Below are 14967 nucleotides of genomic sequence, written 5' to 3' on the forward strand. Positions count from 1 at the left end.
AATTATAACGAAATTTTATTCCTCTTTTTTATTTCTTTATTTATTTCTTTATTTATTTATTTCTTTCTTTATTTTCTTTTACCTTCTTCTTCTTCTTCTTCTGCTTCAGAAAAAAAAAATAAAACTTAAACATAACTTTTTCCACGAAGTTCGAAGCTTTTACTTGATTCCAAGTGTTGTTCCGACAATTCGCAACAAGATATCCTCCTACGAATTTACTTAGCTGTTCGATATCCGTTTAGTTCTGCCACTTTATTATTTCTCAACGAATGTTCATCTTTCTTTCTTCGTCTTGAGTAATAAAAAAAATACAAAATGGAATCAAATAAATAAATTGATTTTACAACTGACTACTATTCAAAGATAGAATTCTAGAAATGACAAGAAGGAGGATGATGATAACAGGGATTCGGTATCGATAAACGACGTTTCAAATGAAATTTGGTGAATTGACTTGAAGAGGAATAATAACATTGTTGAAAAATAGTAAACGGAAAGAGAAAAATAGTTTAAAGCTAAAAGGATTGTGAAAGGTAGCCAGTTGGACATCTTCTATCTACGGTGATCCCTCATACAACCAATTAACTGATCGTTAACTATTGGGTTTTTCGGAAAGTAATTTTGTTTTTTTAAACACAATTTTAGTATTAGTTGAATGCAAACTGGCAAATAAAAACACGTGAGATCAGTGAGATGTTAAATTTATCAAATTCAACTGTTTATGTCCACTTGAAAGGCCTAGGTTTAATCTTTAAAGTGACAATTATTTTCATTTTTACAAAAGAAAAACGAAATTACTTTCCCAACAACCCAATATATCATTGAGAATTCATTCCTAATGTCTGCACTCAGACACAATCTTAAACAACGATGATACAACGTGTTCTGGAAATCGGATGAGTTAGAATATATCTACATATAAACACACACAAACACACATATGTATATATATTTTAGATGTATAATAGACGACAACGCATCTCTCTACATTTCTATTTACCTATATATATATATATATATATATATATATATATATATATATATATATATGTATGCACATATGAATATATACGGAGTGATATTAATTTTGACTAACGGTCTGCTAACGTTTCCATTTTCTACTAGAACAGGAACGAACGCACATTGGCGATTCACGTTAACGGAAGAGCCCGTGTAGATTGCGGGAAAAGGGGTTCTGCCTCTCGAGTGTGAGAGTGTGAATTTGTGCGTGTTACAGTTGGAAAAGGTGTGGGTAAAAGAGAGGGTAGTGAAAGGAAGAAGAGGAAGAGGAGTAGGTTGTGGAGGGTATGCTCGAAAATGCAGCCGCGAGATGCGGACGATTTTGTGCAGGCTTGTCCGTAACGGTGGGTATGACGCGCGATGAACCAAAAGCACACTCGATGTGTACGCGTTTCGAGCCTTTAGCTCAACCAAGCGGCAAATCCAAAAAGAGAGACAAAGTTATATATATATATAGGGACATATACATATATGATATATATATATATATATAGATAGAGATAAAGAGAGAAGGAGAGAAAGAGATAGAGATAGGGAGACAGAAATTAGTAACAGAATAGGTGGATGCATAGTATAAATTACTATCTCTCTCTCTCTCTTTCTCTAAATATATATATATATAATATAAATTCTCTTCGTCTCTTTCTGTAACGTGCCAAATGCAGCCTCGTTAAACGTATCAAATACAGATCCTACACTTTGAGAAGGTAGGGTAATTTGGGTGAGGTGGTTGCGTAGGGATATGGAAGGGTCTAAGCGAGCAAAGCATGATCATCAAAGAGCATCAGAATTGCTTAAGGGTCTGTTCGATGTTAAACAGAGGCATTGCATTAGGATAGGAAACTTTTGACAGATTCTACTTCATATTATTCTCGTCATGTTGACGAAAAGTGCTTAAGCTAAGTTACTATACTACATCATAGTTAGTATGTTCGATTAATTAAGTTAAGACTGAATATACATATATATATTTATATACTAGAACATAATGCGATTCTTATGGTCGATTAAAAACCGACGCATAAGCATACACGTAAGGGTTACATGCAAGTTAAGGTATATATCTCGATGAACAACGCGGTTCATGTTATATGCGTGAAACGTTCGGGTTGTTAAAGGGTGCATAAATAAAACGTAGCTGGAAAATAATGCGAAACGTTATTATTATCATAAAGGATCTTAGATAATATTTCCCATCGTCGCAATGACTTCATTTCGTTCACGTGAGTTTTTCTTCTTTTTTTTTTTTTTTTTTTTTTATCGATCTAATTGCATATATATTTTTTTCTTGCTTCTTTTTCATTTTAATTATCTATAAAATACAAAACACAGTTTAATATCTTCGTGAAAATGTTAGTTATATTATTGTATTATTTCTTTATAACACTTAATAGAAACTTAAAATCGCGGTTGTGTTTTCAATTGCTTATTTTTTTTTTTGCTTTAGATTTTTTATTAATAGAAAGTAATGGAAAAATATATATATATATATATTTATATTTAAAAATTCAACACTGTAACTCTCTGGCAATAGAATAATTTTTCAATTGGTTGGTAGAAATACGCGACGAGGTGAAAACGTAAACGATTTGCATACTACATCGTGAATTGCATAAAACATATAGCAAATCCGGTGGACTTTACGTTTTATATAACCAGTAGACAGAATTATTATGGCGTTAAACCTACTCTTCTACATTCTTCTTTACCTTTCCTCTTATTTTCTTATTTTTTCTTTTTTTTCTTTTTCTTTTTCTTTTTTGTTTGTCCTTATATTTTTATTTGTTCTGCCTGTCTTTTTTCTTTTTTATTTTAATCCATTTCTTTTTCTCTCAACTATTATTTTTCGTTTCTTTTCTCCTTTTTTTTTTTTTATTTTTTTTCCCCCATTTTTTGCTTTAAGCAGTAGTAACGTGAACACCAGAGTCGGCTAAAAACTTTTCTCCATGTTCGTATCCGCATACGCTCTCTTCTTCTTCTTCTTCTTCTTCTTCTACTTCTTATTTTTCTTCTATTTCTTCTTTTTCTTCTTTTTCTTCTTCTTTTTATTTTTCTTTGTGTTACCCCTTAGCGACTCATATATTTGTCAGTGCTTTATTTTCTTACTACGTAAAAATAAAAATAAAAATAAAAATAAAAATAAAAATAAAAATAAGAAGAGAACAAAGCATTATAATCCGGAAGAAATCAAGCTAGGAATTTTCTCTCATAATTCATATATAAAAGAATGCTAAAAGTAAACGATCCAAAAATGTAATGCAACGAGGAGAAAAATAAAAAGAAACAAGAATAGAAAGAGGATGAGAGAGAGAGAGAGAGAGAGAGAGAGAGAGAGAGGAAAAAAGAAACAAATATGAGATGAGAATATTCGGTAGGTAAATGTTATATACATATACATATGTATTACATATATATGAGAAGAGTTTCTTTGACCCTTTGTCGTGTAGAAGTCTGGTCTGTAGTAGAAACAACGTGTAATATGATTTTGATGCTTTAGAAACGCTTCAAGCAATTACGAGAAGAAGAAGAAGAAGAAGAAGAAGAAGAAGGAAGAGAAAGAGGAAGAAAAGGAAGCAAAAGAGGAGAAACAGGAGGAAGAGGACTAAAAGGAAAGGTTAAAATTCGTTCGTCCCACAGGATCATCGTTGGAATACGTTACGGAGTGATGTTAAAATCTCATGGTTTTATTGCAAATTAAGTGAGGACACGGGTAATAGAATTTCGGGTTAATTTCACTCGCCGAGAGGTAGGAGAGTAAGAGAGAGAGAAAGAGAGATAACATGTATATCCCATACTCCCACTACTACCACCACCACCACTACCACTACCAGCACCACCACCTCTTGAAACATCCGGCCGCGTTAATACGAACTTTACCTTGAAAAGGTGCTGGATTCTCATGGAAAACTATTGTGAACGTCTCGCCAACCCCTCGAGCACCGGAATTATGACGGAAACGGATAACGGGATTTCAACGAAATTTAAGATTTAAGCTGTGTACCTTCTTCTCCTACTTCCAAAATTATCCACGTATAAGATTATGATATAAATTTCCAACTAAAACGTTCCATCTATCTATCTATCTATCTATCTATCTATCTATCTATCTATCTATCTATCTATCTATCTGACTATCTTTTTCTATCTTTCTTTCATTCTCTCTCAGTCATTCTGTCTCACTACGTGCAGGTTTTACGATGAAATCGGATAAAGAACGGCTTCACTCTGGCTTGTAAAGAATTTTGTTAAGACTCGTCGTGGCACCCCCTTTCTCTCCGTAACCAACTCAAAAACAAAACAAAAGACTTATTTTCCAAGTTCTATCTTTTTCTTTCTTACTTTCTCATACTTTTCTTTTTATCTTCTTACTCTCTATCGCATTACCAACATATGTATATATATATATATATATATATATATATATATATATAGGTTCTCACACGTGGAATATCCTCTCTGCTGCGAAAAATTCAGTCGTTTCTCTATTTTATAGGTCGGCATCAGAAACGTCGACGTGTTTCTCGTGACCGTGCAAAGCCAACCCTTATTTCCTATATCTATGTACTTTTTTATCTTTCTCCATCTGTTCCTTTCTTTCTTTCTTTCTTATATTTTGTCTATAGACAGCACTACAGTGGTGTTGTTTTCGTATTACCTACTACAGGACAAACAGGTGTATATACCTTTTGACAGAAACTACAAGAGACACTACTCTTTTATAAACTACTTCTTTCCTATAACAATGATAGCCAATATAATACGAACAATTCTTGAGTAATTCGGTATCGACGTTTGTCCACTAGTTTATGATCACCGATGGTTGTTGTACCATTAAATGAATAACCTTTTCCTTTTCTTTATTTATCCTACTTTTTGTTTTATTTCAAATTCAATTCGAGTAACTCGATTTATTTCTTTCATTTTTAGTTATTTTTTTTTCCTTTTCTTATTTTTCGTCTTTTTCTTCTTCCATTATTCATTATCAATATTATTTTAAAAATAGATATTTATTTTCATATATATATATATATATCGATTAACAATTATTTCCAATCTATTATTATAATACACTTAACTGGAAACTCGTGAAATTTCATAAAGCATCCATGCTACCTACTTCACAGTACTACCACCACACACCGGGTCTTACTATTCGAAGCCTCGACTACGCAAACACACGTTAAGCTCGTCTTCCTTCATTGAATACAAGCTGTACATAACCGAAAGCTATGACAACATCAGGAACAACATCAAAGACGGAACAAACAACGCATCTTACCATATCCTAACATTCATGATTCCTAAATTTCATATTCGCTATCTGCAAAGAGGTACTTTCATTTTTTTTTTGTGCTTTTTCTTCTTTTTTAATCACATACCCTAAAGAAAAAGTATTTTTTTCATAAATATTACACAACTTATCATCCATAAATATATATATGTATATAAATATCAATCTCTGTTCATGTTTTATATTAAATTTTTTTTAAAGTATACTTTTTCTTTACCTTTGACGTTTATTGAAGTGAAAACTTCTTTAGAATGGAAGTGATCTGAAAAGTAAATAAACGCGGTCGATCAGGAAACGGAGCTATGAAACGGAGCTATGAAACGGCTGCTATACTAAATAATGAGAGAAAAAGAGATAAACGTGGACCCGTATTCTTTCCCGTATCGTTGGGTCGTTATTAGTCATTTTTACGAATCAAAAATAATACTTATCGGTCATTAACCACTTGACATACAATGACGTCTCGGAGACGTCATTTTTTTCATGTGCCATTGTAAACTTTGACGTCTCCGAGACGTCGAGAACTGTTTTCGGCTGTTTCTGTTTTGAAAAGAATCACACGTTACAAGATTATTAAATTATTATTTTATAGTATTACTTAATTAATTATCAACCTTATTAAATTTTATAAATCAATGTAAATTTCAAAATAAAACACCGCACATTTTATTTGTATGTCAAGTGATTAATAAGCGTCATTGTAGTATTTCAAATTAAAATTAACACGTAATTTTAGTATTTCAAATCTGAAACGTAAAATATTGCAAATCGAAGAATGAAAGTTAATTAAAAGTTGGACTGTTAAGGGTTAAAAGGGTTTCTGATATTTAAAAAGGAAAGAATTTCGTTATGGTGATGGTGGTGACACAGAACAATTATCAATCGCAGTTTACACACAAGAAACACACTCACTAAACGAGTATATATGAACATTTCAAACGATTAGGTGTATTATCCTAAAAGTAGGGAGGATCTTTCTTATTTCTTATCTTCATCGGACGTACCGTTTACCAACGTTCACAACGTCTTCGTCGATATCGTTCGTTAAAGCAAAAAGTTAAGAAAGAAAGGAAAAGAGAGAGAGAGAGAGAGAGAGAGAGAGAGAGAGAGTGAGAAAGAAAGCAAGAGTATCGTCTAACAAGATGCCGAAGCATCATTTTACTTGCTATCGTCTTCCAACGAAATTTTCTTCGCCATACTTGGAAATACTTTTTAACCGGCTAACAGAAGATACTGGAAGGCAAAGAAAAAAAGAGATAACCACCCTCTTTTAAATGGACTTTCACGCTTGATTAATGATATACTAATTAGTAAATTAACTTCTTTTAAGATAAGATAAAAAAGAACAAACCTCCTTTCCCAATTCCCCCTTCCTTTCCTTCTGACAATTTATGAAAAGATAAGTCCTTATTCCTTTAAGTCATTACGAATTGATTTTCATTTCTTTTCTTTAGAAAAGAAAATAAAAGAAAAGAATATAAGGATAAATAATTACTTCATTCGAAAAATGAACTTTTCACGAGTTGAAGGAAGGAAAAAAAGAAGAATTTTTAATTAACGAATGTACTAATTATGAAAATTAATTTCCACCGGGAAACTAACTATTACTTTTCCTCTTTACACAACTTACTTACGAAATAGAGAGAGAGAGAGAGAGAGAGACGTGGGTGGGACAGGGGGAGGTGCAAAGGGGAAATAATAACGTATTTATGAGATACAAATGTATGCATTGTTTTGAAATCGCAGCTAATTGATTCTATTTTCTTCTAGGACGAACCAGAGGGGATTACCAATAAAAATAACTACGTTGGATGTTTTAAGGCGACGACGAATGCAATTAACTCGTCCGACGTGAAAACGTCGAAACACGCGACAGGAGAATGCAACGACAAACCACCGCCACCCATCCATTTTCACCCACCCATTCAACTCCTACGTCGACATTAATTTTCTTTCATTTCCTGTTTCGACCGCAGCACGATCTCTCTCTTGCGGTGTGACGGTAACTCTCCCTCCTCCCATTTTCCATTCCCTTCTCCCCCAACCCTTGTCCTCACCTTTCCTTAATCCCCTTCTCTCTTTCTCTCTTTCTCTGTTTCTTACTCCCTCATTCATTTCAACCTTCCGTCTCTTTTACTCTCTTTACTTCTGACATTTCTTGTGTATGTTTAGTATAACTTTGCACGCATGCAGATACCATCATTATAATGTGCACCCATGCACGCAGGTTAGGTACGTACATAGCGTAGGAAACACGTTAATGTTTCACCATACAGTTAGAATCAACGCGACAACATTCGTCGTGTAACGATGCAATGACGACAACGACGAATAAGGAAGTAGATAGGTAGGATAGAAGGTTAAAGGGTAGGGGGTGAAAAGAGAGCAGCAACGAAGAGGGAAAGTGGAGAAAAGCCGCATCACGCGTTTCTCGAAGGTAGGAAGGAAGGAAGGAAGGAAGGAAGGAAGGAAGGAAGGAAGGAAGTAGTGGAACGTTAGAAGGGTTACACTTAATTTCTGCTTAATAAAACGTGTAGAACGTTAAACATAAAAGCGAAACGATAATATACCTTGTAATATGTAATATACACATAACATGTCTCATTTCAATCGATTCATTTAAATATTTTGAAAATTGTTAGGATAGTATAAAAAAAGAATGTATTAGACAAAAGTTTGAATATATTATGTCAGATGATAAAAGATAAAATCAAAAACCACTGTAAAAAGATCTATATTAAAAAAAGAAAAAAAAATAGAATCATCGATTAAGATTGATATTTGTATTAAAGGATATAAAAGTGCATAATAATAAAAATTACTTAACGAATAAAATGTATTACATTAATTTTCTCTTAATTAAAAAAAAAAAAAAAGGAAAAACAAGAACAGAACAAAACATTAAATATTATTTTTTCTTTCGCGGCGACACAAATTAGCGCGTAATGTTTCTGAAAGAAAAGAAAAGAAAAGTAAAAAAGAAAAGAATAGAAAAGGAAAGAAAACAAAATGAGAAGCGAAGAGGATAAAACAAAAAAAAAACAAAAAAAGAAAAGAAAAGGAAAGAAAAGACGAAGGGTTAATTCTGTGGGCCTGTTAGAAAGAGAAAGAGAGTGTTTACTACGTTAGCTACTCGTAGATGGAAAGAGAACGAGGTATTCTCGAATAATACACCTACCCCCCCCCCCCCACACACACAAACACACATACACACAAGGTTAGATATCGCGCGTTCTCTCGCGAGGTATAGACCCCACACGGTGGGCGAGAACCGTAATGGGTTGAAGAGAGTAGTCGAAAGGGCGCAGTCGCGAAGCCGGAGAAACCCTCGACCCCCGGCCACCACCACCACAACTACCTACCACCACTACCACTATAAGCATCACCACCTCCACTAGGAGCTAGGAGGTAAAAGTAGGAGTAGAAGCACAACCACCACTACCACCACCACCATCTACCACCACCACCATCACCATCAGAAACAGCAGCAGCAGCAGCAGCATCGCCGACGACGAGCGTCGAGCGGCGTCGGCGTCGACGTCCTACCGGCGCGACGCGAGAATCTCGTCGTCGTTTCCTACCTTGAGAGAGAAATCGAGTCCGACTCGTGCGGGGGTGCGGGCCGCACACGGTTCGCCGGAAAAGTCCTCGCGGAAATATTCAACGACCTTTCGATAAAACCCTGGAATATATATACACATATATATATTGATATATATATATATAGATATATATACGTCCTATATATACAAGTAGTTATTAAACATATTATTGGCAGCCGATACAACAATTTAACGAGTTTGGGACCCTGTTTCCATTTTCTTTTTTTTTTTTAATCTATATACATATTTATATACGTACATATATACATATATGTGCATTTATATGTATGTATATATATACTAAATGTATAAATATATGTATACAGAGACGAATGTATTACGTGAATATACGTAGGTGTAATTTCTCATTTCATTTCTTTGATCGCTCGTGTTGCCGAGAAATAAATTTTCCCGCGTCCGATTTGATGAAGGAAGAAAGATAAGGGGAAAGACAGAAAGAGAGAGAGAGAGAGAGAAAGATAATCACAAAGTGAAGTAAGTAATCGTCGTGATTCGTGAAAGGGAATTTCCTGCTTTGGAGAGAGACCTTCCATTCCTTCTATTTCTTCGAGAAGATAAGATAAAGGTGAGAAGGTCAAAAAATAAAAAATAAAATCCAATGAAATAAAAAGAAGATTCGAGGTTTGGATTGTAAAAGAAAGTATGGTATTTCTATGCGCGTGTTCTGTGTCTTCTTTCATCCTGGATTAGAAGAAGAAGAAGAAAAAGAAGAAGAAAAATAATAATAATAAGAAGAAGAAGAAACCAACTCAAAGAAGGAAAAGGGCACAAAAGGGTGTCACTAAAAAGAGATTTTACTTCACGACCAAAGTAAACTTTCCCTACTTCCAAGTTTTCAAGGTATTACCAAAAAGGAAAGTAAACAAAAAAAGAAAATAAAAAAATAAAAAGGTAATAGTGCGCGTGTTTGTGTGCGTGCTCTCGATAATAATGGCCAATAGCGATTGAGAATATCTTCGCAACAATCTGCGGACACGTAAGTGTGTTAAGTTACATTCCTCTAACGTTGTTGATTAGCTGCTGGCTGAGAAAAGGATGCGGGTTTGAGAATTCCGTTCGAATGAAACTTAGAGGGACAGTGGTGGGGGAGGAGTAGAGAAATGTAAAAAAAAAAAAGAGAAATAAAAAGCATTCTGCGGGAAGGACATTTCGTCGACTTTACGAGGGTTTTCAACTCGTTAAATCGCACGGACCTACTACAAGACTACTCCTCCTCCTCCTCCTCCCCCAGCCACCACTTTAAACCCCTAACCCCCAGCCCCCATTGAACCTTGCAGTTTCGTTTCTACGTTTGCCCGTTTTCCCATTGGATTTATCGATCGAACAGCGACTTTAGAATGACAGGATTTCGATTTAAGGCCTTCGCGATTTAAATGCCATTCAACGACGTTATCTTCGTAACAGTCGACCCCTAGCTCAGGGTTTTATCTACCTTTACCTATCAACTATAAATACTACGTCCACTTTCGGTCAACATGTTCTATCCCTTTTTTATTTTATTTTATTTTATTTCATTTTATCTTTCAACCAATCTCTTTCTTCTTTTCTCATTCTCTTTCTCTTTCTTCTTTTTCTCATTCTTTTTATATCTCCATTTACTTTCTTTCTAATAGGATAACATAACTCATTGATTTTTCGATATCCCCCAATGGTATTCTCCAGAAAAATATTTCCGAAGGAAAAGCAAATGCACCAGAATCGACCTACCCCCTCTAACTCCTCCCATTGGGTAAAACTATATTCGAGTTAAGGAAAGAGAGAGATAGAGGAAGATGGATTGATAAATAGATAGATAGATAGATGGAGAAAGATAGATAAAACAAATTTTAACTGGAAAATATTATTTACTTTAATCTTATGCCGAGGCATTTATTAAAACACAGTAAACGACTGTATAATAATTCGAACATCATTCTCATTTTTGAATCTCTATTAAAATAGCCTTTACGTTTTAGTATTCTAACTAAACTTCTAATATATACGTGAAGCATATATTTTCTACATTAACCAAAATAGAAAAAGATAGGATTGAGATAAACCTGAGATAAGTGGAGACAGAATTTATCATCGTGTTTGTACATACGAACGGATCTATGCATGTTACCTTATTTATAGGAATTATCTTATCGAACATTGTATTTCTACTTGTCACTGTTCGTTTGAACATGATGACGATGATAACAATGCAGCCGATTTCGAACATACCACAAATTCATTATACTGTAATCAGAATTGTATATATTCCTACCCTTTTCCCCTACATACTTCATTTCTCTTCATTGTATTCGATATTTTTTTCAATAGACATTTAATTACTTTGAACTCGATCAAACGGATGAAACGAAACGGAACGGAATGTTGTAATGATTAAAAATGATCAAGGTAGATTAAAATAAAAAAGATAAAGAGAAAAAGATATAAAGTTCATTTTATAAACAGATACAGAAACGTTTCCAAGCTCGATTCGATGAATTCCTATAAAGGTAGAAGGGGTTTGAGAGAAGCAGTGGAGGGGTGCGAGCGGTTGCTTGTAAAGTTATGCCGATCCATTTTAAAAGAGTAAAATCGCTTTGATCCCCTTTACTTTGATTAGAGATATATTTAACTTTGGGTTCCGCTAACGTGGTCTAAGCTGGATTTTCTCTGAATTTCAAATACAGCAGCCCCTACTACTCATTCATTTGGCCTTTTCCAACCACCCCTTTCTCTCTCTCTCTCTCTCTCTCTCTCTCCATCTCCCTCTCTCCCACACCTTGCCCCCTCTACAATCTCCTCATCCCCCTTAGGGGCGTTTCTTGACCCTTTTGCTGCTCGTGCTTAAACTGGAGTAAAGTTTAACTCATCCCTGGAAGGACTAATTTTCTTTTACTTCGAAAGACGACGGGTGGGTCTTGTCTCTTCTCGTTTCTCGTTTGAAATTTTCTTCCTACTGAGGAAACTGAAACAACGGTAGAAATGAAGAAAGAATGAATGGGAAACGAAAAATAGTACAAAAAATAATATAAAAAGAAAGGGATGAAAAGAAAGAAGAAAATAGAAACACAGAGTGAGAATTAGATGGAAATAAGGATAAAGAAATGAAATAATCGAATATTAGTAGGACACGAACAAAGAACTGATACAAAGGGGTCAATGGTTGTAAGGGTAACAGAATCATGAGGGTTGCTTGAATCCTAACTTTATGGATGATAAAATTCATAGGTTATTTCTCGTCTTAACGCTTACCCATTATCTTCGAACATTATCGTCTCGTATTACTTAAATAAAGTTTCATTTTTATCTGATTATATATATTTTCTGTTTTTTTTTTTATTTTTTTATATTTTTTTTTTATTCTTTCTCTTAAAACACAAAAGAATATTTTTTCTATTTTTCCAAAGAAACCGTATACTTAGGTTTTCCTTTCTAAAACCTCGCGTTACGTATTATACACCACCCACCTCAGTATAGAAGCAGCAGCTACTTCTACTCATAAAACAATCGTGAAATTCTGGAAATATATTATGGTAAAGTTGGTGGTGGTATTTTTTTCCTTTTTTTTTTTTTTTGCTTCTTCCTCATCTTATTCTTATTATTTTTCTTCTTCTTCTTCTTCTTCTTCTTTCTATATGTTTTTTTGACGAGTAACATTAATATTTAAAACAACCGCGTCTCGTAAAAGCTGCTTTGACTGTTAAGAAAGTTTAACGATTATAATGTCGTACGATGAAGTTACACGAGTAGAAAAGTTATGGGTATAACTATTTGACAGGTAGTTTAACCTTAAGTAGAGAAAACTTTAATTATAAGTAAGTCAGGCATAAAATCATTTTCCTTTGTCCATTAACTGTTAATACTTATGTTATTTGCCTTGTTCTTTTTTTTTTTTTTTTTGTTATTATTATTATTACTTTTCTGCTTCATTTTCTTCGTTTCACATTATTCTCATTTTATTTCCACTTTATTTTATTTCTTCTCTTTTATTATTTGGTCCTCCCTTAATGAGGATAAATCAGGACTATAATTCTGACGCAAACTAATACCCCATCTGTATGGGAGGATCTTTGAATCCTGGACACCCTTTGAACCGACTATATAATCGCAGAATATCCTAACGAATACGTGTACACGTTAAGATATATATGCATATATATCTATGTACATGTAATATATAATTAATCTCATCCAATATTACGGATTATTCTAGATCGTATATTAGCTCGGTTCTCTAACTAGACTCCGAGCAAAATTGTACGGCAGACGCAGATATTATAATTTCGAGGTCGATTTTAACGGAGGCTCGTTCGAGCGTGAAAACTTTACGAGAAAAGTTGGAACTTTCTCTATTCGAAGGAAAAATGTGAAGCTTGAGTCGTTCCCTTCCTTCTCAACCCCTCTTTTACCGTTCCCTTGCTTTTCATTCATTTTTTTTTTTTATTTTTTCTCCCCTCCTCCTCCTCCTCCTCCTCCTCCTCTTCCTCCTCTACCTTCACCTTTTCCACCCATATTTTTCCCTTCATTTTTTTTGGACTTTTTCTTTTTCTATTTCTCATCTAAAGGATAGAAAGATATTCCAACAATTCTTAACGTAATACTGTTATATAATACACATATATAGATATATAGATATATATATATATTATTTGCTATAAATTTGAAGGTAGAAATGGGTAAACCCTAAACGTCAAGCGACGTGTCCAACGTTTGTTCACTTCTATGTGAGCTTTTATTCGGTTATACGTTTTAACGTGCGCATCCTACCGAAAGATAGAGCCGGGATTCAACGCTTAAGAGTCGGGACGAATGAAATTGGAAAAACGTTCAATCTTTCATTGTCTTTTTTTTTTTTTCTTTTATTATTTTTCTAAAGCAAGCCCACTATTCCTACCGTGCGATAAAAATATCAACTTATACATAAACGTACGTGTAGTACACGTGTGTAGTGTTGTTCGGTTTTTTTTTTTCAATCTCTTCGATGTGTTATCCTTTTTTTAATATATATATATATATATATTTTTTTTTTTCTTTTTTCATTAAATTATGACCACATCTTGTATTACACGTACACGTATAAATACATGTACGTACACACCCCTATAATAATATATGTGTATCGCAACGTACACCTATATAAATAGCTTACGAGCTTGAGCGCTTTATTACTCGATCTTCGAAGTAGCATTATAAAGAAAATGACTCTGAAATTTATCGCTTATGCAAATATTACCTCGAGATGAGATAATGTTCTATCGTTATGAGTTCGAGGCACTATAGAAAAATTTTATGTCACGAGGGGATACAGTTGGTAGGTGAATAGATGGGTGAATTGAGTGGATGAGTTCGATGATTCAACCCTCCTACTATTTCGTTTCTTTTCAAAAAATATTTACTTCCTTCTATCCCTCTTTTTCTATCTAATATCGATGATATATTTTTATATATCCAAGTTAATATAATATAATATAAATATTATATTTTTAAAAGATATAATACATGTTTGGTTGAATAAAAATAACTGTATAACTAGAGAGAAAGAAATAAAGTTCATTGAAATAAAAGTGAATTATGTTAAGCAAGTAATTTTGCACAGCAATTGAATTATGAATTATATTTTTCTTTTTCTCAATGAGAAGATAAAAAAGAAAAACATTTAAAAAAAAAAAAAGATAAATAAAACGTCATAAAGATCTTTTATGATAAAAAAAAAAAAAAAAAGAGAACCAGAACCAGAGATAGAAATATAAATGACAAAAATGCAAATGCATTTAACGTAGTAGGAACAAGAATATGAACTCGTCCATGAGTATTTTGTAGGTTAAAAGCATCAGTGATGGTAGTGGTGGTGGTGGTGGTGGTGATGGTAAGGGAAGTTGTTCGAAATTAGTCGGACTCGTGACTTCCGAAGCAATTTCGAAGATCCTAGAGCATTTGAGAAAATGAGAAAGTGAAAGAGAAAGAGAGATAAAGATATAGATAGATATAGATATAAAGATAGAAAGAGAAACAGCACACACACACACACACACAAAGATAAATACATATGTATGTTAAGTA

The 14967-nt window shown here is 33.7% G+C and overlaps 2 protein-coding genes across 6 annotated transcripts in view; one reads left to right on the plus strand and one right to left on the minus strand.

The window, feature by feature from the left end:
• LOC107068746 (glutathione S-transferase 1-1) overlaps positions 1 to 14967 on the minus strand; it is a 43546-nt gene that overhangs the window by 11449 nt on the left and 17130 nt on the right.
• The window catches only part of LOC107068745 (acid sphingomyelinase-like phosphodiesterase 3b), a 37527-nt gene continuing 31378 nt past the window's right edge, over positions 8819 to 14967 (plus strand). The window contains exons 1-2 of one of the 5 annotated variants that reach the window (XM_089179659.1): positions 8819 to 9499; positions 9625 to 9910. The gene's annotated coding sequence lies outside the window, so the exon portion shown is untranslated. Of the gene's footprint in view, positions 9911 to 14967 lie in introns of all 5 variants that reach the window. The other 4 variants (XM_015325454.2, XM_089179655.1, XM_089179657.1 and 1 more) reach the window with 4 other exon arrangements.

Source organism: Polistes dominula, unplaced genomic scaffold (assembly GCF_049000335.1).
Source record: "Polistes dominula isolate Pdom_NZ unplaced genomic scaffold, Pdom_raw_medaka contig_27, whole genome shotgun sequence".
Lineage (NCBI taxonomy): Eukaryota > Metazoa > Arthropoda > Insecta > Hymenoptera > Vespidae > Polistes > Polistes dominula.